General features: G+C 36.8%; 1 pseudogene; it reads left to right on the top strand.

The window, feature by feature from the left end:
- Nucleotides 1-5,936: 5,936 nt before the first annotated feature.
- LOC149138990 (cyclin-dependent kinase F-4 pseudogene) lies at nt 5,937-6,422 on the top strand (annotated as a pseudogene).
- The last annotated feature ends 20,115 nt before the right edge of the window (nt 6,423-26,537 follow it).

The raw sequence follows: 26,537 nt of genomic DNA, 5'->3' as shown, positions 1-26,537 counted from the left end.
TTTTGGAAAGTCAAACAGGAATCCCCTTGACATCAAACAAACCATCTTCAAATGGGGGAAAGGTCAATTCTCAAGCCCGGTGGTTAGGAGAGCCTGGAGTCTAGCAATGGGATTTAATATATGGCTAATATGGAATGAAAGAAATCGAAGAATATTTCAAGACAAAGAAAACCCTCCAGAGATGATTTGGAAGCAAACCCAAAAACTCATAAGAGAAACTATTCTATCGGATGCCTGGGAGGAGGAGGACTGGAAAATAACCCTAGAGGAAGGCCGACTCTTAGCCAGCCTAAATCTGGAGTATGGCATCGTTTATCCTCAAAAGAAAAGAAATCACAGCATTTAGAACCAGAGCCCATCCAAATTCAAATGCCCTCGTGAAAACTTCATCAAAATAAATTTTGATGGGGCTTCTAAAGGAAACCTACGGCCAGCAGGATTTGGAGGCATCTTCAGAGATAATTAAGGACAATCCAGATGGGTTTGTGCTGATCGGGGGGCATAATGAGTAATAATGAAGCTGAATTGATGGCAGTTTACCAAGGCATCAGAACAGAAATTAGAAACAGATATACCAAGCTGGAAATTGAAGGAGACTCACAGCTAGTAGTAGAGATGCTTAGGAAATTGAATAACGGGAAGGATTGGGAATAGGTAGCGAAGAGCTGGAGGACGACAGTACTAATTCAGGACCTGGCAGATATAATGAAACACATTAACTACAAAATCATTACCCATGTTAGAAGGGACGGTAATAAAGCAGCCGACATCGTATCTAACTGGGGTTGCAATGAACATGATGGGAAGGTAGACAATATATGGCCAACTCATATAGACAAGCCACGATGGGAGACCCTCAATTTAATCATTACTCAGGATGATAATGAGATTACAGCTTCATGATAAAGGCTACAGATGGCCCCCGATCGGGGTGGAAGAGGCGGCAACATGTGGGAACATAATGAAGGTAGGAAGGTGGCAACGCAGGTCACCACGCAACAGTATAATTACACAGGACGTTGGGACGGCCTACAGGCTAGGCAGAATCCCGAGGAGTAGAGGCGAAGGAGCAATGAAGGAGGAAGGTGGTAAAAACGATGGCGATTAAACGATGGGATGTCGGGTAGCTGGCACATGATTAACAAGGGTAGGAGAAGGTGGACTTGAAGACTGCATGAGGAAAAGAAAGGAGACGAAGGGAGTTAGAGGCTGGGAGGCACGCTCTGCAACCTGTCAAGGAAAGAGGTATGAATGCGTGAAATTGTCCACTACTTTCTCTGATATCACCAGCAAGATTAAGGAAACGGGAAGAGGTTTATCAATTGTAGAAGCTCGACGAAAGGATAGGGACCAAAAACTCATATATTTTAATATCAGTCAAAAGACAGAGTGTGGGAGAATGAGAAAGGCTTTGGTCGAGCTGAGCAAGGAAGGGAGCCAGACAGGTCAGGAGAAGAGCATGCAAGGTTCACGGTGGGATACCGATTAGGGGCAGTCGGAGATGGAAAAGCAAATGGTTCGAGAGGAGGAGAAGACCCTTGAGCAGATTTACCAAGTCCATTCGAGGAAAGGAGGAGCGGAGAAAGTCAAAAATTCTGAAAGAGAGAAGCAAGGGGAGGGAACGAACCAGGAAAAGAAAACTAAGGGGCCTGGAGGTGAGGAATTTAGAAGGAAGGCATCCTTTGACGTTGGGTAGGGAAGCAGGGCAGCTGCCAGGAACAAATCAACTCGCCCAGGTTGCGGAAGAGGGCATTGTTGTGGGGAAAAGTATCCGATGCGGATGACACTAACCCTTCTAAAGGTGACAGTCTTTAGCAACAACTGAATGATAAAGTTTTCATGTTCCACTTTATGAAAGTACAGAGAGAATAGTAAGAAGGTCAACCAACCTGGTGTCTTGCGCTTAGTCGATCCTTGTCCTTCTCTCTTTGTATCCTGCTCCCAGCTCTTTGCTCTCCTAGCCGATCCAGCTACATACAGATCCTGCACAAAACAAGAGAGCGAACTACAAGATATATGTACTCATAACTGAAGCATGGATTAGGGTGCATCAAATATACATGTAAACACAAAGCATCTATATAAAACAAGTATATAGGAGAACATGCAAACTTTATTGATAGAAAGTAACAGGGTTCCAGAGGAAGTTACAACCAATGATGTTGGATCCAATCCAGCAGCACTTCCTCGGCAGCAAGAACTCTCCTCTTCACCTCTAGTAAAACAATCACCCAATAATCCTGGCGGTATACCAACAACACCTCCTTGCTTATACAAAATTCCAGCCTCTCTAGACCTCATAGAAGAGCTCTATATATAAGAGGGAAGAGGAAAGGATGAGTCAGCTGGAGGCTGGCATATAGCTGACTAGTGTCCTCTCCATCTTCAGTTAATCTTCAGTTCGTGTGTCCACTTGGAGATCCTTGCTTACACATGGTGATCAAGTACCTCTTACTCATCACAGGGCGAATCTCATGAACCAAGTGTCATTTTGGAAGCTTCCTGGGCAATTGACACCTTGCAGGATGACTGTGCCACTTGGCCAATCTCGCCCAGCGCAGGTAGCCTTCATTGTTTTTGACTTCCAGCGCAGGTACAGAGTGGGACAGTTGCAATACAGCGCAGATGCTCAGTTAAGCAGCTGACATGATCCAAAATAAGCCTGTTTTGAAGTGTTTTCAGGTGGAGAACTGATTGGAAGTGCTGTTGTTTGATGACCTTGTTCTTTTAGGGGTAAGAACAACATATTTAGGGACTGAGGATCCCTGTAATTATTGACATTCCATGCTCCTTGACGCGAGGCACAAAAATGTCTATAACAGGCATAGGGGCAAAGGAAGAGGTCGTCAAACCGGCAGACAGGAACAAAGACCCCCATCTCTAGTTTGCCAAAGACGAGGCTGTAAAACCATGAGGCATATGGTGTAGGAGGCAGAAAAGGCTTATAATGAAAGAACCGATGCCGATATCCACAGGATAATCCAAGAACTAGAAGCAAATGCAATTCAGGAAGATTCAGAACCAGAGATGGAAGACTGGGGTAACCTGATTCCTGACCTGGGTAATACCAAGGGACGCCTGTCTTTATACAAGCAGGCCTTACATGTTTACTGGGTGTTGAAGAGATTACTAGCAAAGGAAATGGAATAGGTGGCAGCGGAAATGGCAGAGATGGCTCAGGGCATTCCTAATTTGAGGAGAGAAATGAAGAATCTTCAGATAATTCTGCTCATGCAGGACTGCAAGCTGGAGGAGATTCAACAACAACTGAAGAAGTTTGTTCCAGTGACAAAAGATGAAGGCACTCCACCTGAAAACATGGTAGATTAATCCTTCTAGCTGTGCTCATGGTTTTCCTTGATAATTCGCCGATAACAAGCTCTGTTTTTTCTGTCTATAGTGTATAATGTCGATAGGAAATCAGATTAGCATTTTTGGCAGTATCGTTTATTTGGAATGGATAGGCAGACTTATTTTTTTTTTTCTATTGGTCGGCTTACAAAAACTTAAGGTGATCAACAGACTTGGATTCCCTTCGGGGCAGGTTGAGGCCACCAAATGTTTGTACTTATTTCAACCTAGTTAAATAGAAAATCAAAGGTCCTACTTTAGCTTACAAAAAAAAAAGATAATGAGTTATAATGGGGATGTCAACCTACACTCACGAACTAATGATGGATTTCCTTAACATTGGTTGATAATTTAGCTATGATAAGTTTTACAAGAAAAGGTAATTAATTCTAAGTCAAGATAGCTAATTAGTAAAAAAATATATACAATGAGTCATTTACAATATACATTTTTGTCTTCATCATTAAATAATTATTAATTATATTCGTAAAGAAAGGGTTTAACATTTTATATATGTACCTATGCATTCTATACTATGTGATAAATGGATACTCAAAATATAGAACTGTTTCCAAGACTATAAACTATTAATACTTTCAACAACCTATGAACAAAATATATGTTACTTTACCTCCATGACTCAAATGTCCTCTTGGAGTGGGAACAAAATACATTTATAAGTAGCAAGGCTACCATGCCTTCTCTGAATCTTATATGCTTATAAAAAATAATAATCACTTCTACTCTTTAAGTGCAAGTTCTTTTCTAATATGGTCTTACAATACCATAAACATCTCTCAATGTCCTTTTATCAATCTTATCATAACTTTCAAAAAATAGATTCGAAGGATTTTGGAATAGATTCTTTTTTTAGCGTATATTGCCCAAGTTCCGTTTGGAGTACTTTTGATAAGGAGTCAACTTGCATGTTAAATTCCTAGTATAGATGGAATAAAAACGTGTTTTTGTAATATATTTCATTCTTGAAATCTCTTTGAATAGTGGACTTGGAACATCATTCCGTTCTATATTTTTGCACAGGTTTAAGTTATGATAATAAGAGAATCACCAAAAGTTACTAAATTTAGAACTTATTCCTTTGAAGTTAAATATATGAATAATTTTAGTGTTATAAGAACTAAACAAAAAAATTAGAATAGCTCCCTAATCTTATTTTGAACCAAATAAAATGACTTCTCAATCCCTTTTTAAAGATAATGAAATGAGTATAAAATAAGAAAGTGGTTCCCTTGCTTCGTAGCCAAGAAGGCCTCTTTCGATGGCTCCATTGGAATAACCCCATTCCCTTGACTTTTTAATGGGCGAGTGGATGAGTTTCGTTTATTGCATCATTTAAAGTTTGACTTTGTAACTAGCAAGAAGTATCTTTACATTGGGAATCATATTGAAAGTATAGAAAACATTAGGTAGTGGGCTCATTTTAGCATCATCTCATTCTCACTATAAAGGCTTTCATTTCTTTGTACAATCTACATAGTATAAATATAAAATATCAGCATATGAACTATTCTTTCCTTCCATCTTTATATGAAACACTCACACACACACACACACACACACACACACATATATATATTCTTCAAAAAAATTTACTATATTTATTATATTTAACTTTTAAGTAGACACACCAAAAATATCCTCCAAAAAACTTTTGATGGTTAGGATAAAACTACAACCACTGCTATGCTATTAATAATTTAATACTTGTGGTCCGAAAATCTTAAAAAAAAGACATAAAAGCCCACTATTTCACCGGTGTAACCCAAAGAAGGGTGGGTATACGACCTTTTTTTAACCATACATCATTCCTAAGTGTTTGTAAAAAATATATATTTTAGAAATATTTTTATCATTTTTATTCTATTAAACTTTTAAGTAGACCCAATAAAGAATCACAAAAAAACTATGCTATTCACGATGCTATGCTATTCAAAATTTAATATTGTACACTTCGTCCCAAAGCCTTACCCACCATACCGAGGGAAAGGAAGGGAAGGGAAAAACCTTAGCCACCATAACCCCAAGGAAGGGAAGCGAAAAGCCTTAGCCACCATAAGCCCACGGGAAAGGAAGGGAAGGGAAAGACCTTAGCCACCATAACCCACGGGAAAGGAAGGGAAAAGCCTTAGCCAACATAACCCCACGAAAAGTACCCGCCAAAAATATATTTCTATCATCTTTATCATATTAAACTTTCTTTTAAGTGGACCCACCAAAAAAATCCTCAAAATATTCCGTAAAGCTACACCAATCCTATGATATTCACGATTTAATACTTGACACGTCTTAATACTTGACACGTCGGCCCCAAGCATTAGAGAGACGTAGAGAGAGAGGGGAGGGTATTAAAACATGATCCCAAGGCAAAGGCGAAAGTGAAAACTATGAGCAAAGTTGGAAGGTCAGTCTAATACTTGGGGTGGCGAGAAGAGAAGAGAAGGCGACTGTTGTTAATGTTTTCTAATTTCAGAGTGAAGAGAAGGCGACTGTTGTTACTGTTTTCTAATTTCAGAGTGAAGAGAAGGCGACTGTTGTTACTCTTTTCTAATTTCAGAGTGAGTGCCATGGATCGTTATGCTATTGTTGAGGAGTTGGGAAAAGGAAGTCACGGAACCGTTTGGAAGGCAGTGGATAAGGTTACGGGCGAATTTTGGGCCATCAAGAGACTCAACGGAAACTTCTCTAGATATGAGGATTGCGCAGAGGTGAATTGTTTAGCGGATTTGAGGTTTCATCCCAACATACTTTACCTGCATGATGTCATATTGGAGGGCACCACGTTGTACGTGGTGCTTGAGCTGATGGACTGCGATCTGTCAGAACTCCAGAGGAGAGGGAGAGGTCGTTCGTTCTCCGAGGACGAGGTGCGAAGCTTTTGCTTCCAGATTTTGAAAGGGCTTCAAGGCATGTCTTATGAAAGATATTGTCACAGGGACCTGAAACCACAGAATTTATTAGTGAGGGGAGGTACGTCTATTAAAATTGCTGATTTCGGGCTGGCTACTAGAATATGGAAGAATAAGCCACTGGAATCATATATGGGAGAATAGCAGCACCTCTAACAACATTATTGAAGAAAGATTCATTTTCATGCACTCCCGAAGCAACAAAGGCCTTTGAAAATCTTAAAGAGGTAATGTGCCAAGCACCGGTCTTAGCTACACCAGACTTCACAAAAACCTTTATTGTGGAATGTGATGCTTCAGGAAATGGAATTGGTGCTGTTCTAATGCAAGATGAAAGACCCATTTCTTTTGAAAGTCGTCCAATCAAGGGAAAGTTTTTAAGCAAAGCTATTTATGAGAAGGAAATGTTGGCAATACTCCATGCACTTAAGAAATGGCGACCCTACCTAATGGGAAGACACTTCAAGGTAAAAACGGATCATGATAGCCTTAAATACTTTTTAGAACAAAGATTATCCTATGAAGAGCAACAAAAGTGGGTCACAAAGATGTTGGGTTATGACTTTGAAATCATCTACAAAAAAGGGAAGCAAAATGTGGTGGCAGATGCACTCTCAAGAAAGGATGAGGATGTGGAAGCATTGTTGTGTGCCATTTCTATTATCCAACCAGATTGGATAAACGAAGCAAGGGAGGAATGGAAGAATGACGAAGAAGTATGGGCACTTATTCGAAAGATACAACAAGATTCTAGTACTTCTGATACATTTAGCTGGAAAAATGATTCGTTATGGTACAAAGATCATTTATACCTCTGTAAGAATTCCCAGCTAAAACAAAAGATTCTTATGGAATTGCACACTTCTCCCTTAGGAGGGCACTCCGGATTTTTAAAAACTTACCACAGGGTTAAGAAGGAATTTTTTTGGGATGGCCTTAAATCAGATATTCAAAATTTTGTGGCAGAATGTTTGGTTTGCCAGCAAAATAAAGTTGAAACAATTAAGACACCGGGTCTATTACAACCTTTATCCATTCCAGTCCAACGTTGGGAGGAGGTTTCAATGGATTTTATCACAGGTTTACCCAAGTCTGAGGGAAAGAGTGTCATCATGGTGGTAGTTGACAGACTTACCAAGTATGCACACTTTTGTGCATTATCACATCCATTTAAAGCCAGTACAGTTTCTACTGCATTTATGGAAAAAGTTCAAAAGCTACATGGAAACCCAAAGATTATTGTAAGTGACAGAGATCCCATTTTCACTGGAAATTTTTGGACAGAATTATTTTCTTGTCTTGGTACTCAGTTAGCTCATAGCTCATCTTATCATCCTCAATCTGATGGGCAAACTGAGATAGTAAACAAATGTTTGGAAGGATATCTTCGTTGCTTTGTATCTGATAAACAGACACAATGGGTCAAATGGTTGCCTCTGGCTGAATGGTGGTATAACACTTCCTTCCATACAGCAACAAAAATGACCCCATTTATGGCACTTTATGGGTATCAACCACCATCCATCACATCATATTTAAGAGAAAATTCTAAGGTTCAGGCAGTGGAACATCACATCGAACATCAACAACAAGTCCTCCAACTCTTAAAGGATAACCTCGTGTTGGCACAAAATAGAATGAAACAACAGGCAGATCAACATCGCAGTGAAAGAAGTTTTGAAGTAGGTGATTGGGTATTCCTACGACTACAACCATATAAGCAAATGTCCCTAAAGCAAGCTAAGAAGGATAATAAATTGTCACCAAAGTATTATGGTCCATACAAGGTGTTGCAAAAGATTGGTACTATGGCATACAAATTGGAGCTTCCTGCAGCTTCTCGATTGCACCCAGTCTTCCATGTTTCATGTTTAAAGAAGGTTATAGGTGACAAGCTTCCAATTCAAACAATATTGCCAGAACTTGATGAGGAAGGAAAAATTATATTGGAACCGGAAGCAGTCACAGAAACAAGAACTCGACAGCTACGAAATCGATCAATTTCAGAGTATCTTATCAACTGGAAGAACTTATCCGTTGAAGATTCCACATGGGAGGATGAGAATTTTATGCAGAAGTATCCAGAACTACTCAAGCGTTGAGGACAACACTTTTTTGAAGGAGAGGGGCATGTTGGGTCCCTATAATACTAGTGATTACCCCATTACTATTGTAGTTATACCCCTTATTTATATTGTTGTGCCCTATTACCCCCCTATTGTTGTTAGTATAACCCACTTATTATATTGATGTACCCATGCAGTGCCCATATTGTTACTATTGTGCCACATAGAAGCCCACTATTGTTATTGTTGCGCCCTACAATATTATTGTTATGTAGGCTTTGATTGTATTGGGACCACTTAGACTCCTATATATAGAAAGGAGGTATTTTCATTTGTATCATCCAAGAATTGTTCATTTATGTAATGTAAAGGAGGTTGCCCCCTCGAAGAGGCTGAATTCTAAGGCGTGGATCTCTCTTTTCTATCTTTTTGTGAGCTGGTTTCATAACACTGACTTTGGGTTGGTTGAGACTGGTTTGGGACCAGTGGTACATACTCATAGACTGACTTTGAGTCAGTATGATACATCCTCAATCATTTCTTCTTCTTCATAATTCAGACAAAATCAGAGTAGAACAGAACAATGCAAGAGCAGAGCAGAACAGAACAAAACAGTATAGATCAGTGCAGGGCAGAACAAGGCAAAGCAGAACAGGCAAAATAGAGCAGAGCAGGGCAAGGGTCAGGCTGTACAAGGCAGTGCATTTGATGGATGAATAGTAACGACCGATAGACAGATTGTAGATGAAGTTTTCCATGGTTGAGAGGGAGTGTTAAAATTGGAAACCAGGGAAAAACTTCATGTGGGTCATCTTATTGATGGCTAATAATATTTTTATTAGATTTCTCTCGTCGAGAGGTGTAGGATTGATATAAAGATCATCCAATTCCGATAAGTATTCATGGAGATATGAATTTATTTTGATTATGGAATTATTATCAAGCCGACCTACAACTCATGTAGGCTCAGAACCCCAACAGTCGCATCTATTCACCCACCAACATTGTGCATAAATATAAGAGGACTTTTCCTCATTTGGACTCACTCATCTCATCACATCTCTCTCTCTCTACTGCGCAGATATGAGTCTCTTCTCTACTGCGCTGAAATGGGTCTCTCTCTCTCACACATGTGAAGCTGGAAACGACTGAAACTGAAGCTACAACTGCAGAAGTAAAGATTTACTTGCGTGGCCTAGAAGATCTCCTCATCTAAACTGCGTTGTAGGTTCATTTGAACCTCCTCTGGAAGCCGAAACTTTTGGTGGTGGAATGAAGTCAATCCGACTGTCGGTTTGTGAGATATGGTCTGCCCTAGTTTGATAATGAAGCCGCTAATGCTGATGCTACTGATCTAGGGTTTGCTACTACTGATATGAATCAGATTTATTGTACTATTTCTCTCTGCTGAATTATTGAAGATAAAATAAGATTTGATCAAAGGGTTTCCCCACACATTGTGGGGTTTGTCCCTGGCTAGCCGCCACATCTTGTGTCTCTTGTCTTGGCTTGTTTTCTGTCGATCGTTTAATGTTCTATCTGCACTTTACTTTAAGTACATGTGATTGCTAATCGGTGGAATATAATAAGAAAAAGAAGTAAATTGTTATAAGCATAGAACATACCATAACTTAACAATTTTCAGGGAGGAATTTATAACACATTATGAGAATACAAAGAGCAACACCTTCTTTAGAGCAACACCACAACAATTGGAATAAAAAAGAGAAAAAGGGCTTTGTTACAAACTGGAAAGCAAAATTATGGCAACAAGGAATTCTACCCCTCGAAACTATAAAGATGGAAGTGTTGTTTCTCCTAGCCTTCCACAACCTACAAGGGTTACACCGCAACATTGGTAGAAAAAAGAGAAAAAGGGCTTTGTTACAATTGTGATAGAAAATGCACTAAAGGTCATAAGTATGCTGAGAAGAAATTATTTTACATAGAGTATGAAGAGGAGGAAGAAAAGGTTCAAGAAGTGAAAGATCACATCGAGAAACAAGAAATGAATCCAACCATATCTTGTAATGCATTGGCTAGAATTACCACCCCTCAAACTATCAAGATAGAAGGACATATCAAGAAGAAAAATGTTAAAGAAGTGAAATATCACATCGAGCATCAAGAAATGAATCCAACCATATCTTGTAAAGCATTGGAAGAAACTACCACTCCTCAAACTATAAAGATAGAAGGACATACCTAGAAGAAAAAGGTTCAAACAGTGAAAGATCACATCAAGCATCAACAACAAGTTCTCCAACTTTTAAAGGATAACACCACTTTGGTACAAAATCAAATGAAACAATAGGTAGATCAACATCGCAGTGAAATTTTTTTTGATATAGGTGATTGGGTACTTTTGTTATGAAACCAGCTCAAGAAAAGATAGAAAATATAGATCAACGCCTTAGAATTCAACCTCTTTGAGGGGGCAACCTCCTTTACATTACATAAATGAACAATTATTGGATGCTTCAAATGACAAAACCTCCTTTCTATATATAGGAGTCTAAGGAGTCACAATATAATCCGGCCGACCTAAGAATAATAATATAAAGCCACAAAAATAACAATAGAGGGATTCTATGGGGCACAGTAATAACAATATGGGGGCAATACGGGCACAACAATATTAATAAGGGGTATAACTACAATATTAATGGGGTAATCACTAGTATTATAGGGACCCAACATGCCCCTCTCCTTAAAAATAGCGTTGTCCTCAATTCTTGAGAGCAAAGCCATTGATACCATACAAGCTGATTTGGCTCCAAATATAAAGCTGCCATACGTACCTTTTGTGTGTTTTTCACATTATTGAGATCGAAGAATTGCTCCATCGCTAATATCCATGTGGCGGGATCCTTGCCATCAAACTTCCTCATATCGATTTTTGGAATATGGTGAGTCTTCAATCCAACATTAGAGTCTATGGAATCATGATTAACATTTCTTTTGTTCTCATCATGAGTTTCCTTTAGTACCCTTTCACCCTTAGTGACCATTTCTTGTAGCAACTTATTCATATTTATCTTCAACTCTTCCATCTTATCATCCATGCCATCAATTTTAGCTTTTACGCCTTTCATTAAACAATCCATCTTAGCTTCTACACCTTTATTTGAACCATCCATCTTAGCTTCTACATCTTTCCTTAAACCATCCATTTTAGATTCTGTTGCTTTTTGTGCAAGTGACACTTGTTGCACTTGTTCTAGTAATTGTGATATATCATATAGCATTTCTTCTTCTTCTTCATGAGTCATGCTAGAGCTTTCAGGTTCCTTACTAGGTGTTTTCATTTTCTTTCCTCGGGGCATCAGTTACCGATAATAATTCTCTATTATGCCCTTTGAATTCCTTCAAAATAATTTTTCAAACCAAGCTTAAGCAAAAATTTAAGAAACTCTACACACCTTTTTTCTCTTTGTAGGAGCTCGATATTGCCTCTGATGTATCTCTGTACTTTCCGATCATCTACTTCTAAATTAGTGACCTGCAGTAGCCCTTTGTGTCCTCTTTCCAATGCCACAAGTCTAACCTAAATTGGATTCTCCATGGAAGAGTTATGCGAAATCTCCCACAGTGACTTGATTATAGACTAGTTCAGTAGAGCGAACTTGTACAATGTGCCACGAGTCACTGTTTCAACCTTTGGATCTGAAAAATGGCTACATGAAACTACAATCCGTCCTATTTTGTACCTTCTTACAAAATTTCAATCCGATCCCTAGAGAGAAAGTTGGGACGATTTTCCCCAGGTCACCTGTTTGGAATGTAATTTAGGAGTTTGACAAAATACCAACTTCCTCACATCATATCTCCGCAAATATAGCGCAAAAATCTCTGAAATTCGGACCTGAGGTTCAACGCGATTTCTTCTCAAATGGGTTTTTTTTGAAACTTCTGAAACGACGCAGAAAAACGTTATAGCGAAAATTCCATGATGACTTGTTTGGAGAAGCGAAACCCTAGAATCCAAAGCTCTGATACCAAATGTTATGAAACCAGCTCAAGAAAAGATAGAAAAGATAGATCAATGCCTTATAATTCAGCCTCTTTGAGGGGGAAACCTCCTTTAAATTACATAAATGAACAATTCTTGGATGCTTCAAATGACAAAACCTCCTTTCTATATATAGGAGTCTAAGGAGTCACAATATAATCCAGCCGACCTAACAATAATAATATAAAGCCACAAAAATAACAATAGAGGGATTCTATGGGGCACAGTAATAGCAATATGGGGGCATTAGGGGCACAAAAATATTAATAAGGGGTATAACTACAATAGTAATGGGGTAATCACTAGTATTATAGGTACCCAAAATTTTTTACGGCTACATCGCAAGCAAGCTATTTATGAGAAGGAAATGTTGGCAATACTACATGCACTTAAGAAATGGCGACCATGCCCAATGGGAAGACATTTCAAGGTAAAAATGGATCATGATAGTCTTAAATACTTTTTAGAACAAATATTATCTTTAGAAGAATAGAAAAAATGGGTCACAAATATGTTGGGTTATGACTTTGACATCATCTATAGAAAAGGGAAGAAAAATTTTGTTGCAGATGCACTCTCAAGAAAGAATGTGGATGTGGAAGCATTCTTTCATGCTATTTCTATTATCCAACTAGATTGGATAAACGAAGCAAGGGATGAATGGAAGAAGGATGAAGAAGTGTGGCCACTCATTCAAATGTTGCAGAAGATCCCAATTCAAACAATATTTCCAGAACTTGAAGAGGAAGGAAAAATCATATTGGAACCTGGAGCAGTCATAGAAACAAGAATCCGACAACTACAAAATTGATCAATTTCAGAGTATCTCATCAAGTGGAAGAACTTACCTGCTAAAGATTCCACATGGGAGGACAAGAATTTTATACAGAAGCATCAAGAACTACTCAAGCGTTGAGGAGAACACTTTTTGAAGGAGAGGGCCATGTTAGGCCCCTATACTACTAGTGTAACCCCTTATTATTATTAGTAGAACCCCCTTATTACATTGTTGTACCCATGTAGTCCCCATACTGTTACTATTGTGCCCCATAGAAGCACGCTATTGTTATTATTGTGCCCTTACATTATTATTGTTACGTCAGCTCTGATTATATTATGACCCCTTAGACTCCTATGTATAGAAAGGAGGTCGTGTCATTTGTATCATCGAAGAATTGTTCATTTGTGTAATGTAAAGGAGGTTGCCCCCTCGAAGAGGCTTATTTCTAAGGCGTTCATCTATCTTTTCTATCTTTTTGTCAGCTAGTTTCATAACAGACTTCTACAAGTAAAACTTTCTATTGTCTGAAGCTAACTAGATCTAACAACATCCTAAATGATAGAAACATACTTCTTTACATACAAAGTATTATGCCTAGGGCAATTAATAGTCGTAACTACGATAAATCTAAGAATGAACCACTATTTTCCTTTACAAACTTGCTAGCATCTTAGGATTTTTAATTGGAAAATGTTGCTGATTTGTCTCAAGGAATTATTGATAATTCATCTCATAACTTATCCAATAATAATCAAAATTGGTATAAATACTTAGATTTGATACTCAATATTTTTATTACAATGAGCCCATCATTCCATCAAGCACTACATAGAAATTGGCTCTTAGCTACCAAATGAATTCCCATAAGAAAATCTTGAGTTTTTTCAATTGCATCAAACGATCAATAAATTAATGTGAAAGGAAAATTAATAACATGATGTAGCTAACACTGTAAGCTTGGAGGAATTTCAAATGTATGCCACAATCAACAAAGTAATTGAAAGGAAATTATAAAATCTAGGAGCACATATCGTGAATTATTTCTTGAGAACAAAAGGATTTGATGGAATGAGTGCACCTAATAGTGATAATAAAAATGATGATATGGAGCATGGTTTCTCAAAAAGATAAATTCTAAGCTGGATTCAAAGAAGATAATGATGAACAAATTTGGAGAGAAATATTACCTCAGGGACTTACTGACTCACAATCTAACTTACAAGATTAATATGAATTCAAATGTTATTAAATAAGTAGTAAAAGAGTTATTAATTTACTATTATTGTTGAATTTAATTAAAAATAATCAATTTGGGGACTTTGTTTATTTTATAAATTTATAATAAACTTTATAGTTTAATAATATAGATTATATTAATTAAATGTTTAACTATTTAATATACATTTTAACTAAAATAAAAAAATATTACATTAGAAAAATAAAGTTAATAATAACTTAACTACACAATATATGTTATGTACCTAGGGGGGATAATATGGGGTACCAAGGGAGGTACCCAAGGTAATAATGTAATAATGGGATGGGCCATAGTAATAAATAAGGTGGTTAACCCATGTCATGTAAGGGACCACAAGTAGTTAATAATAATGTAATGGGCTCATGGTATTAGTTGATGGTATGAGGAAACCATGGTAATGATGCATGGTATTGTATGTATGAGGCCTATATAAAGGCTAGAGACTCCACATATGAAGAAGAAGAGAAGTATTCTTGTATGAACAGGCATATGGCTTGTGGAGTGTTCTCCTTCCTTAAGGAGTGAATGTATGGTGTTGCCCTACCTTAAGGGTTTGATCAATAAAGTGAATCATTTCTATCTACTTCAATCTTATTGTTCTTGGGTTATTTTTGTTCTCGTATATTTTTGGATTAGATCTACAACAATTGGTATCAGAGCTACAACAAGTGGTATCCGAGCTCTTTCGTGGGCAAACCGTGGAGAATTTTTTTTTCATTTTTGCAGGGTTTCTTGGGTGGCGAATTTGCAGATCAGATCTGTACGTTTTGGTGCAAGATCTGCAGAATCTAATTGCAGATCTGTATTCTTTGGAAAAAACACCCGATTTCAAAAAAAAAATTAGTTGAATCGGAGTCCGGATGAAGGAGATATCGCTGATTTAAAAATCAGTGGGGTTGCAGACAATTTTCAGGATAGCGAGTTTGCGGCGCAGATCTAGAAGTCCTGGTGCCAGATCTACAAGATCTAATTGTAGATCTGGAATCTTTCTGAAAAAACACATGATTTCAAAAAAAAAAAAATCAGTCGAATCGGAGTCCGGATGAGGGAGATATCGCTGATTTAAAATCAGCTCTTTTTGCGGAAATTTTGGGTGACGCCGGGAGAGTAGCAGCACAGATATGAAATTCTAGTGTCTGAATTAGGATTTCTATCACATGGGCAGATGCAGAATGGTTGCTCCATTTCCAAAAACAGGTTATAATAGAGATTCTGAGCAATATTGACGAAATTGTGGCCATTTCAAATTTTCGCCAAGTTTTTTCAAAACCCTCTTCATGGCTTCTAGCAAGGCTCTATTATTTACAGGAAATGATAATGGTCCTACTATTGAAGAATACATAAAACAAGAAAAGTCAGCATCGGAAAAAAATTGGAGGAATTCATGCTGGTTTGGTTTCGCAGATGAGGCTTACAATTGGTATCTCTCACTTGATAACAAACAGTTGACCAAACTCTCAGATGCAGAATTTGAAAAAGTCCTTTTAGACAAATGGTCTCGTACTAGAAAAAAGGAGAATGAGCCACGTAAAGGGCTATTTCCTACTGGTATATCCTTATTACAGGTTCATGGATTGATTCAAAAGGAAAAGATCATGGTTTCTATAAATCCTAGTTGCAAACATAATTTTATCAATGTTAATTTGGCAAAAAGATTGCAAGTTCCAGCAAAACACATTGAAACTTTACAAGTTGATAATGAGGAGGTTCAAGTGTACAAGGATTTGAAGATTTCTATGGATAAATATGTGTTGCATGGTGATTTTTATGCTTCAGAGATGGATAATATGGATGTTGTTTTGGGATATCCTTGGATGGAATCCGTGGGTACTATCAATATTAATGTGCAGAAGAAATTCCTGAAGCTATGGTATAAAAAGAAGAAAATTACATTACAGGATATTTCCATCCATAAACAGGTAGAGCACATGGAGGCTGAAGCAGAAGATGTTCAAGGGACTGACATATCAGATGATGAGCCTTTGATGATCGACAATCAAACACAAACAGAGGCTGCAGAAGAAAAGGTTACAGGTGATGATACATCAGAGGAGGGATCAGTGGTTGAAGTCATATTGACAAAGAAGACACTACAACAGGCACCACAGCAGGGTGAAGTCAAGCAAAAGCCATCGTGGGTTAAAACTTCAACATATCATCACCCACATCACCCAGTGAGACAACCATCAAGATGGAAACCAAGCTGTCACATGATGGATCGCGAGGAGAGAAGATCCACCCACTGCACATCAACACAGAAGAGCTGCCACGGTCAACTTCCATCTCAAACGAGCGAGGCACCAGCGAGATCGACGATTCACCTTTCTCTTGGATGGCTAGATGCACGTGCATGGTATCAGTGGACTACTCTTTTGAGTAGATCTTATTATTTATGTTCTTCCCATGTTTCGGGGACGAAACATGTTTAGGGGGGTGGAATGTTATGTACCTAGGGGGGATAATATGGGGTACCAAGGGAGGTACCCAAGGTAATAATGTAATAATGGGATGGGCCATAGTAATAAATAAGGTGGTTAACCCATGTCATGTAAGGGACCACAAGTAGTTAATAATAATGTAATGGGCTCATGGTATTAGTTGATGGTATGAGGAAACCATGGTAATGATGCATGGTATTGTATGTATGAGGCCTATATAAAGGCTAGAGACTCCACATATGAAGAAGAAGAGAAGTATTCTTGTATGAACAGGCATATGGCTTGTGGAGTGTTCTCCTTCCTTAAGGAGTGAATGTATGGTGTTGCCCTACCTTAAGGGTTTGATCAATAAAGTGAATCATTTCTATCTATTTCAATCTTATTGTTCTTGGGTTATTTCTGTTCTCGTATATTTTTGGATTAGATCTACAACAATTGGTATCAGAGCTACAACAATATAGATGCATTAAATTTTAGTTCTTCAAAATTCCAAAAGTATGATTTGTACAAACTAAACTATAATATAGAATTTACAAATAGTTGATATCAATATCTTCCAATATCTCCCCTTAAAAAATATACCCAAAATAAAGAGCACTTTAAAATACAAAATAGGTAGAATATACTATAATTAATTTTTTGAACGATTTCACTTTTTTATTCTTCTATTTCCATGGGTCTATTTTAATCCTTGGTTTATCAAGCTTCTAGAGGAATCAAATCTTTTGAGGTGCAACCCTCTTTTAGACTTCAAAACTGACTTTTGGCTCTGTCAAAGAAGGCCCATGTATTTGAAGTATCTATACTAGGCTCAACTGGAATTATTCTCTTATTTATTTATTTTGAGTTGAATTTATTTATTTATTTATTTTGTTTTGTGTACAACCTAGTGTATATTTGGGACCTAATTCTCAAATATTGTTCTATTTTGATGTAATCAAATAAGCAAAAGGCCCAAACCTAGAAGGTTGGTAAGTTTCTCCTAGGTTTGAGTTTTTTCTCACTGTGTGAGGCATTCCCCTAACAACCTACTCCACCACATCCCCTTGTAAGCCTCCTCAAAGAAGATCTTTATCTACACCACCTGTGAAAAATCACAATCCATGAACAATTGTGTCATTGACTATTGATTATCATGGAAAAGTGGGTATCTTGTAGGCCATTTGTATACTCTCCCTTGACGATTATCCGACGTGAGGACATTTTTATTTATTTCCATCCATAGAAAGAGGTGTATTTTTAAAGCAATATTTCACTTCCAATCAACTTTAGACCATTGAAATGGTTTTTTCTATACTTCTTGTGTCACCATCACTTCATAAGCTAGTTTCATTGTCACCGCCTTGGTTTCTTTCTTCTTTTTCCACATGATTTTTTCTAGGTCTCTGCTAAGTCTAATGCCATTATGTGCAAGTGAAAAGATAAATTTTGTCTATTCCCATGCTATATTTCCCCATAAGCCTAGAGAATTAACTAATTTCCCAGGTCTGAAGGATATCTCATTAGCACTAGATCAACTAGTTCGAAAGGTAAACAAATTCCTCTTTACTTTAACACCACTGCCAGATTCAAGGAGGTTATTTCAAGACGATCACCTCTTATCCGAAGATCCTTTATTAAGCCTATTTTTTTTCCATCTCCTGCTTAATAAACAAGACCTATTTTAATTATATATAACACTGACACCAATGCCTTCCAAATGTTTTACCCTTTTGTGTTTGATCGAACCCATTCTACAATCTTTTCATTCTTCTAACTATTTTATTATGTTAGAGTTCCCCATATGCTAGCATCAAACATACTCCTCCAATGACATTTGGTAACTAGTTCCTTTGCATATGCATATATATATATATATATATATATATATATATATATATATATATATATATATATATATATATATATATATATATATATATATAGAGAGAGAGAGAGAGAGAGAGAGAGAGAGATATGATCCCCCATCCTCCTAATTTCCTAGGGCCACTGACCTATTTTTTCCCTACTAACTGCATCACTCTGTGTTTTTTCTTTCCAAATAAGAAAAATAAACTTTTAATTATGTTTAGAATTTTCCTTGGTACAATAGCAACGGCCGACAAATAGAGTGGAATTGCTTCAAAAATTTATTTTACCAGGATCAATTAGCCTCCCAAAAAGAGCCATCGGTTGCACCAATGGTTTATCTTATATTCCACTTTCTTTACCATCCAAAGCCAAACTACAACTTTGTAATTGTGAGCCTTTAAATGATAATCAATATATTTTTTTCCCTCATCTAAAGGAAAAATATGGAAAGGAAGGATTATTTTTAAATTTAAGACTTTCAATAACTCCATTAGTTAACATAATTGACTTGGAAAGGTGATCCAATCATAAGAAAGAACCACACCAAATGTTTTGTTTGGGAACAGGTTTCTAGGACACTTTATTGAGCTAGCCCTAAGCTAGTCCCATATAGATATTATTTGGTTAGCAGAAACTTTGATGAAATGGATCATGGGGGAAGCATGGCCCTACAATCAACACTACTATATAAGTATATGCATAGAAAAGAGAGTATAATGACAAGGGTGAAAGGAGGCCTTAGTGGTCTCTATTCCCTCATGCTGCGATTCACCCACGCAAAAGTTAGCCAACTATAGTCAAAGGTGAGGGTTCATAAATTTATATATATCAGAGCATGACTGCGGTAGCGTGGCAGAAAGAGTGGGAATATTATTATGTAATAAGCTCCATGCATCTAGCTTCATAATACAGTGAAAGTGTACTTCAAACACGCCTCCATTATCCAATCCATCTAAGCACAAATAAGAGATAGAAAATGTGAAAGTGGAAATCTTTATTGAATTCCTCTAAACGTTATAAAAAAAGAAGCTGGTATGCCATTTACTAGTACTCAAAAGTTTGATAATGTCACACATCCCATTATCCAATTTGTGATATCAATAGGAAGACCAATTTGTAGTAAAGCTACTCTCATGAACATTTGATTAACTCTATCATAATCTTTAACTGGATCTAATTTCAGCACTAACTTTAGGAGCTTCCTGGGCTTGATACTATGTAGTCCTCCCTATGTTAATGTAGTAGCATCAAGGATCTATGTATTTTTCAATAATCCAAATTGTTCTTTAGAAATACATTTTGATCATTTTTTCTTCAAATCGTCAACAATAACTTTTTAATTCAACTTGTATAGGAAATTACTTAAAGATATAGGGTGGAAATTCGTAAAATATTATTCATTGGTCTTCTTAGGAATTAGTGTTATGAATGTGTCATTGATTTGCCCTGATACTCTTTTTCCCCTATAATATCTTCCATGACACTAACCATATCTTGAGTTAGGAGGGGAAGAACTCTAAATATAATTTAGTGTCTAGGAGTTAGGTCCCACAAATTTTCCCTTCTTGGTATTTTTAGGAACTTACAAAACTTCCTTCTATGTAACTAACTTCTTGAGAACCTCAATACATTCATTATCAAATGTTGTAAGAAAAAATTCTATCGAAATTCAAATTTTCTTCAATCCTAGCACCGTCTGGCTTCTGAAATAAATTTTGGAAAAAAATGATAGCCAAAGTACTCAAACCTACCTGTGAACAAATGAGAGAGCCATTTTCCCTAGTCATCTCCCATATCATGTTTGCACCCTCTTATGCTCCATGAACTTATGTTAAAACTTTGTATTATTTCCCCAATGTTCAAGCCAAGGAGCTTGGGTATGAAGTCATGAAGTCTCTTCCTCCTCATCCATATGTGAGTTTTTTACATTCCAGAGTTGAAAGATTTTCTAGTTCCTCTTCTCAAATTATTATAGATTGATTATATCTATATAAATGGGTGATTCAAATCTCCAGCTCCTTGATCTCCTTCTTTTATCTTCCCTTTCAAGTCTGATCCCATACAATGACCTCTTATTTTAGTTTCTTCGAGGCAAAAATGAAGTATTCAATTGTGAATTTTGCACTTGAAAAATCATAGGGAGCCCATATAAATCTAACCATATTGGAGAAATAATTTTCATTGATCCAGTGAGAGTTGAAATTGTATAGTGCCATTTTCTCTTTTCTCTTTCCTTGAAAGCCTAATCCCATAAAATGATCTCTTGTTTGAGTTTCCTTAGGTCAAACATGAAGTATTCAATTGTGAATTCTACAGTTGAATAATTATAAGACACCCTACTATATCTAAACAAATTGGAGAAAGAATTTTTGTTTATTGAGTGATAGTTGAAATTGTCAAATGCCTTTTTCTTTTTTACCTTCTTGAACTATAGTTGCAGTAAAATGGGGGGGGTGATATTACAGACCTTCGGAAAATTCAAATATCTAGCTTTTGTAGTTCCTTACATTTCCCATTAAATGTTTCGTCCGCGAGAAATAATATTACCATTTTATGATTCCCTCGCATCCTGCTCTCTTGTTATACCATGTTGGGCATATAAGGACTAGTTCAATTTCAACCAACACTAATTCTTCGAGTAATGTAATAAAATATTGGGCCAGTTGATGTAGTATATAATGAAATCCCCCATGTTCTTAGTCTAAAACGAAAAAGTTTAATTCTATTTCCACAATACATAAAAATTATGACAGGAAACTTATGCCAACGAGAGATTTTTCCATTGTTATGTGGACTGTCCACCTCCACCCAAGCTTATGTCATCTTGGTTTTTTACCTTTGTGTTTGGTTTCAATACCATCCAAGGAACTTCCACCGAGGTGAGATATGTAGTGGGGACATATTGCAATTATACTCCACCAATTAAATTCTTGCAACCAATGTTAACTCCTCCCAATATTATGTCATCTCAAGGATTCCCTTTCTGTGAAAATTTGAACTATTTGGGGAAACTCTCACTGGGATGAGCTGTTGTAAGGAGATCCACTAGTGGCCAATAAAAACAATTTCACTATTGTGCTTCCAGGCCATTTCCTCTTGGTTTTGAGTTAAACTACTCTATCAACTACGACCGGCTACTAAATTATGAACAACTAGTTGTTGTTTCAACTTTAACTGTACATTTTGACTTTTTGGGTACGTAAATTTGAGGAACAATAACTTGTGATACATGAGGATTTCAACAAACATCCATAACCCACTAGAAATATATTTCAGATGTTTATCCATCTAACTAGGTTCCATGTTAGGTCCTTATAATACTAATATATTCCCTTATTATTATTGTCATTGTATCCGCTTATTGTTATTGTTGTGCCCGTAAATTATTATTGTTATGTCGGTTTTGACTATATTGTGACCCCTTAGACTCCTATATATAGAAAGGAGGTATTGTCATTTGTATCATTCAAGAATTGTTCATTTCTGTAATGTAAAGGAGTTTTCCCACTTGGAGAGGCTTACTTTGAAGTCGTCGATCTATCTTCTCTTCTATTTTGTGAGCTTGTTGCATAACAATTGGTATTAGAGTTTTGGATTCTATGGTTTCGCTACTTCAAACAATTCATCGCGGAATGTTCACTATAGCATTTTTTCGACGATGTTTCAGAAGCTAAAATTAAAACACATTTGAGAAGAAATCATAATCAACCTCAAGTACGAATTTCAAATCTTGTCTTGCTATATTTTCGGAGATATGATCCAAGGACTTTAGGGTTTTTGTAGGCTTCCGAATTATATTGCAAACAGATTACCTGGGAAAAATTGTCATAACATTCTCCTTTAGAATCAAATTGAGATTTCATAATAATGTAGAGAAAGAGGATAGACTGTAGTCTTCTATGTATCGATTTCAAGTCCGAATGTCGAAAAAATGACACGTGACATGTCGTACAAGTTCACTGTACTGAACTCGTTTATAATCAGGCCATCATGGGAGATTTGGAATAACTCTTTCTTGGAGAATTCAATCTTGATCAGACATGTGGGGTCAGAACGACGACTTAGAAGGTTATCTCAGGATGAAATTTCAAACTTTAGAGATCTAAAATTATAGAGATACAACAGACTCAATATCGAGCGCCTACAAAGCCAAAAATGGTGTGTAGTCTTTTTAAAATTTTGAATAAGTTTGGTTTGAAAAATTAGTTCAGAGGAATTCAAAGGACATAATGAAGCATAGTTATCATTAATTGATGCCTCAAAGAAAGAAAATGGAAACACCTAGTAAGAAACCTAAAAGATCTAGCATAACTCATGAAGAAGAGGAAGAAATGAAACATGATATATCAAAATTACAAGACCAAGTGCAACAAATTTCAGTCTCACAAAAAGTAGCAGAAACTAAGATGGATGGTTTAAAGAAAGGTGTGGAAGCTAAGATGAATGGTTTAAATAATGGCGTAGAAGCTAATATTGATGGTTTAGAAGTAAAAAGTGATGATTTGAAGAGAGACATGGAAGGTTTGAAAGGAGGTTTGGCAAAGTTGCTAGAAGAAATACTTCCTAATGTCAAAAAGGTAGTTGAGAAAACTCATGATGAGAAAAAAAGAAATGTTAGTCATGACTTCATAGACTATAACATTGAATTGAAGACCCACCATGTTCCAAAGATAGATATGAGGAAGTTTGATGGGAAAGATCCCGTAACATAGATACTACAAATGGAGCAATATTTTGATCTCCATAATGTGAAAAACACACAAAAGGTATGCATTGTGACTTTATATTTGGAAACCAATTAGTTTGTATGGTATCAATGGCTTTGCTCTTGTAAACAAGTTGTCACTTGGGAAATTTTTATGGAAGAAATGATAGCACATTATGATGATACAAAAAGCAAAACCTTTTTAGCCAATTGATAAATCCCAAACAAAAAGTTTCAATGGTGGAGCACATTAAGGACTTCAAAAAATTGAATATAAGGGTAAAAGATATTCTAGAGTAGCATTAGATTGATGTGTTCATAGGAACATTAAAATATAACATCCAACATGAGGTTCACCTTTGGGAACCTGATTCATTAGAGAAGGCATTGAGGCTGGCAAGAAAAATTGAAAGCAAAATTATGGCAACAGGGAGGCCTACCAATCACAACTATAAAGATGGAAGTGTTGTTGCTCCTATAATTCCACAACCTACAAGGTTGACACCAGAACAATTGGAAGAAAAAAGAGAAAAAGGGATTTGTTACATTTGTGATAGAAAATACAGTAAAGGTCATAAGTGTGCTGAGAAGAAATTATTTTACATAGATTGAGAAAAGGAAGAAGGAAAGGAACAAGAAACTTCAACCATATATTGTGAGTATGTAATTCATTAACCACCATGGAATATATTGAAGAAAATATATTTAATTAATTAAAAAATTTGGGTAATTTTTATATGTAATTTTAGTTTATATGTTCTCATTGTCATCATTATAAAAACATGTATAACATATTTATTATAATATTTATATGTTCTCATTGTCATCATTTTTATCCTTTGATAGTTGGAAATGTAATAAATTGTACTCTTTATTGTACATCTACTTAACTGGTTGTATAAAAAAATATTTTTTTTTATATTTTAATATAAATATATTTCTTTTTTAAAGTTTAATATAGATTTCCACTATATTAAAAATAAGAATTAAAGTATTAAATTTCAACCCAATGATAATGAGTTATAATGGGGAGGATTAAGGTTTGAGGCAGAACGGCTACGAAAAAATTGGCATCGAAGACTAGGGCAGGGGGACCTTGCTCCTCTTGTGCTTGACCAAGATTAGAGACTGTAGATAAGGGCGAAAGGTAGGAATCAAAACAGAGGGAGCTGACAGTGAAATGGCAGTAGAAGCGGGGAGGGGAGAGATCCCCTCCTACAAAAACATAACAACAGGGGAGTCAAGTAGAAATGGAGCGCAAAGTGGCTCAAGGAAAAATAACAGAGAACCTCCGATAATGGGAGCCCAATGGCAAGCGGGATTAAGTGGCAAATGTCTCCCAAGAGCACTGAAAAAACCCAAGTTCATAATTCTGAATAACAAACTCGAAGAATATAGAAGTTATATGAGAGATCATGCTTTAATTTGTATGTTTGTAGGGTTTTGGCCATCTGAAAAGGATCTGTCCAAATGGATATAATAGAGGTGGAAACCTAAGGGGCATATAGATTTGAAATTGGGGGCAAAGCGTTTTTTCACAGTCATATTATCAAATCTGGATGATAAGGAAAGAGTCTTCGAGGGAGGACCCTATTTCATGAACAATGGTGGTTTATTCATGTGGCATTGGGAGGACTGCTATAATCCAGACAAGGAAAAAATGATAGCAGCATCCATTTGGATCAGACTGTTTTGACTACCAATGGAGTTTTGGGACCCTGAGATCCTAGAAGGAATAGGTAATACAATCCGAACATTTGTTAAAGTAGCAGAGACCACCAAAAGAGGACAAAACACATCCTATGCAAGGATATGTGTATACATGAATATAACAGAGCCGCTACTGGAGTCCATTGAGTTAGAATACCATGACGAGATTTGGAAGCAACTAGTGGATTATGAACACATCCCATTATGCTATAGAAGATGCCATGAATATGGTCAGCTCTTCAAACAATGCCCTTTAAATGTTGCAAAGGAATCAACTGAGAAGAAAGAAGAAGAGAAGAAGGCAACAGAGGCAACCGAAGGGACGAAAGAGGGTTTTAAAGAAGTTCCCATAAGAAGAAAACCTGTAAAAGGACTGCCTATGATGCAACCACCAGTCAAAACAATGCCATTGGAAAATCAAAACAAGTTTAAGGCTCTTCAAGAAGAGAAAAGGGGGATGGAAAAGGAGGAAAGCGATGAGGAACCTATGGAACTATCAAAAGAAACAAAAGAACAAGACTCAATCCAGATAAACATGGAACAAGGAGGGGTAAAGGAGAATTTGGACCTGCTAAATGAACAGACTCAAATGGAGGTTGATCCTCAAAAAGATAGAGGAAGTGACGAGGAACGAAAAATGAGAAGATTGTTACAGGAATGGAGGAACCTAGATGAAATATTTATACCAGAAGAAGAAAAGCAATGATATAAAGAGATGTTCCAAAAATACAAGGAAAAGGTAGGAGTACATTTTGCAAGTCAGCCAGAACAAATAGGAGCGCAAGGGTCTCAGAGTATCGAAATGGGCAATACTGGCAAAGGAGGAAGGAAAAGAGGTAGGCATCCAATGAGTGAAACCATTCAAGTGGTAGGGGAGATGCTGGTTGATTTAGGAAGAGTCATACCTCTCTCAAAGGTATTTCAACAACCGTAAAAAATATTAAAATGATAATCACAAGCTGGAATATCAGAGGTCTCAATAGTAAGGGAAAACAGAGATATCTCAGGGATAGGTTGAAAAAAGATAAACCTAGTATAATGATAATTCAAGAAACGAAGATTAGTACCCAGAAAATGGAAGAAATAATGACAAGATTTAATACTCATTATGAGATAATGGGTCAAGATGCGGCAGGCACTGCAGGAGGGCTAGTAGTCCTATGGAATCCTGAGGAAGTTCAATTTGAAAACTAGGTCAGCTTCCCTTGAATCCTTTCAGGAACTTTTAGAATGATAGGTTCGTCGGAATGGATAATCTTTATTGGTGTATATGGCTCGCATGTATCTAGTGAGCGCAGGTGGGGACTTTAACATGATTACAACCACAACGGAAAAATGAGGAGGATCAAAAAGACCAGACCAAGACATGGAAGCCTTCGGTGAGATGATATTGGAGCAAAGACTGGTTGATATTCCTACAATAAATGGGATCCATACA

This window comes from Pinus tabuliformis, chromosome X (assembly GCF_031772625.1).
Source record: "Pinus tabuliformis cultivar Carrire ecotype Pingquan chromosome X, CPIR1, whole genome shotgun sequence".
NCBI lineage: Eukaryota > Viridiplantae > Streptophyta > Pinopsida > Pinales > Pinaceae > Pinus > Pinus tabuliformis.
The sequence above is the reverse complement of the archived record's forward strand: the minus strand, read 5'-3'. Positions and strand labels throughout refer to the sequence as shown.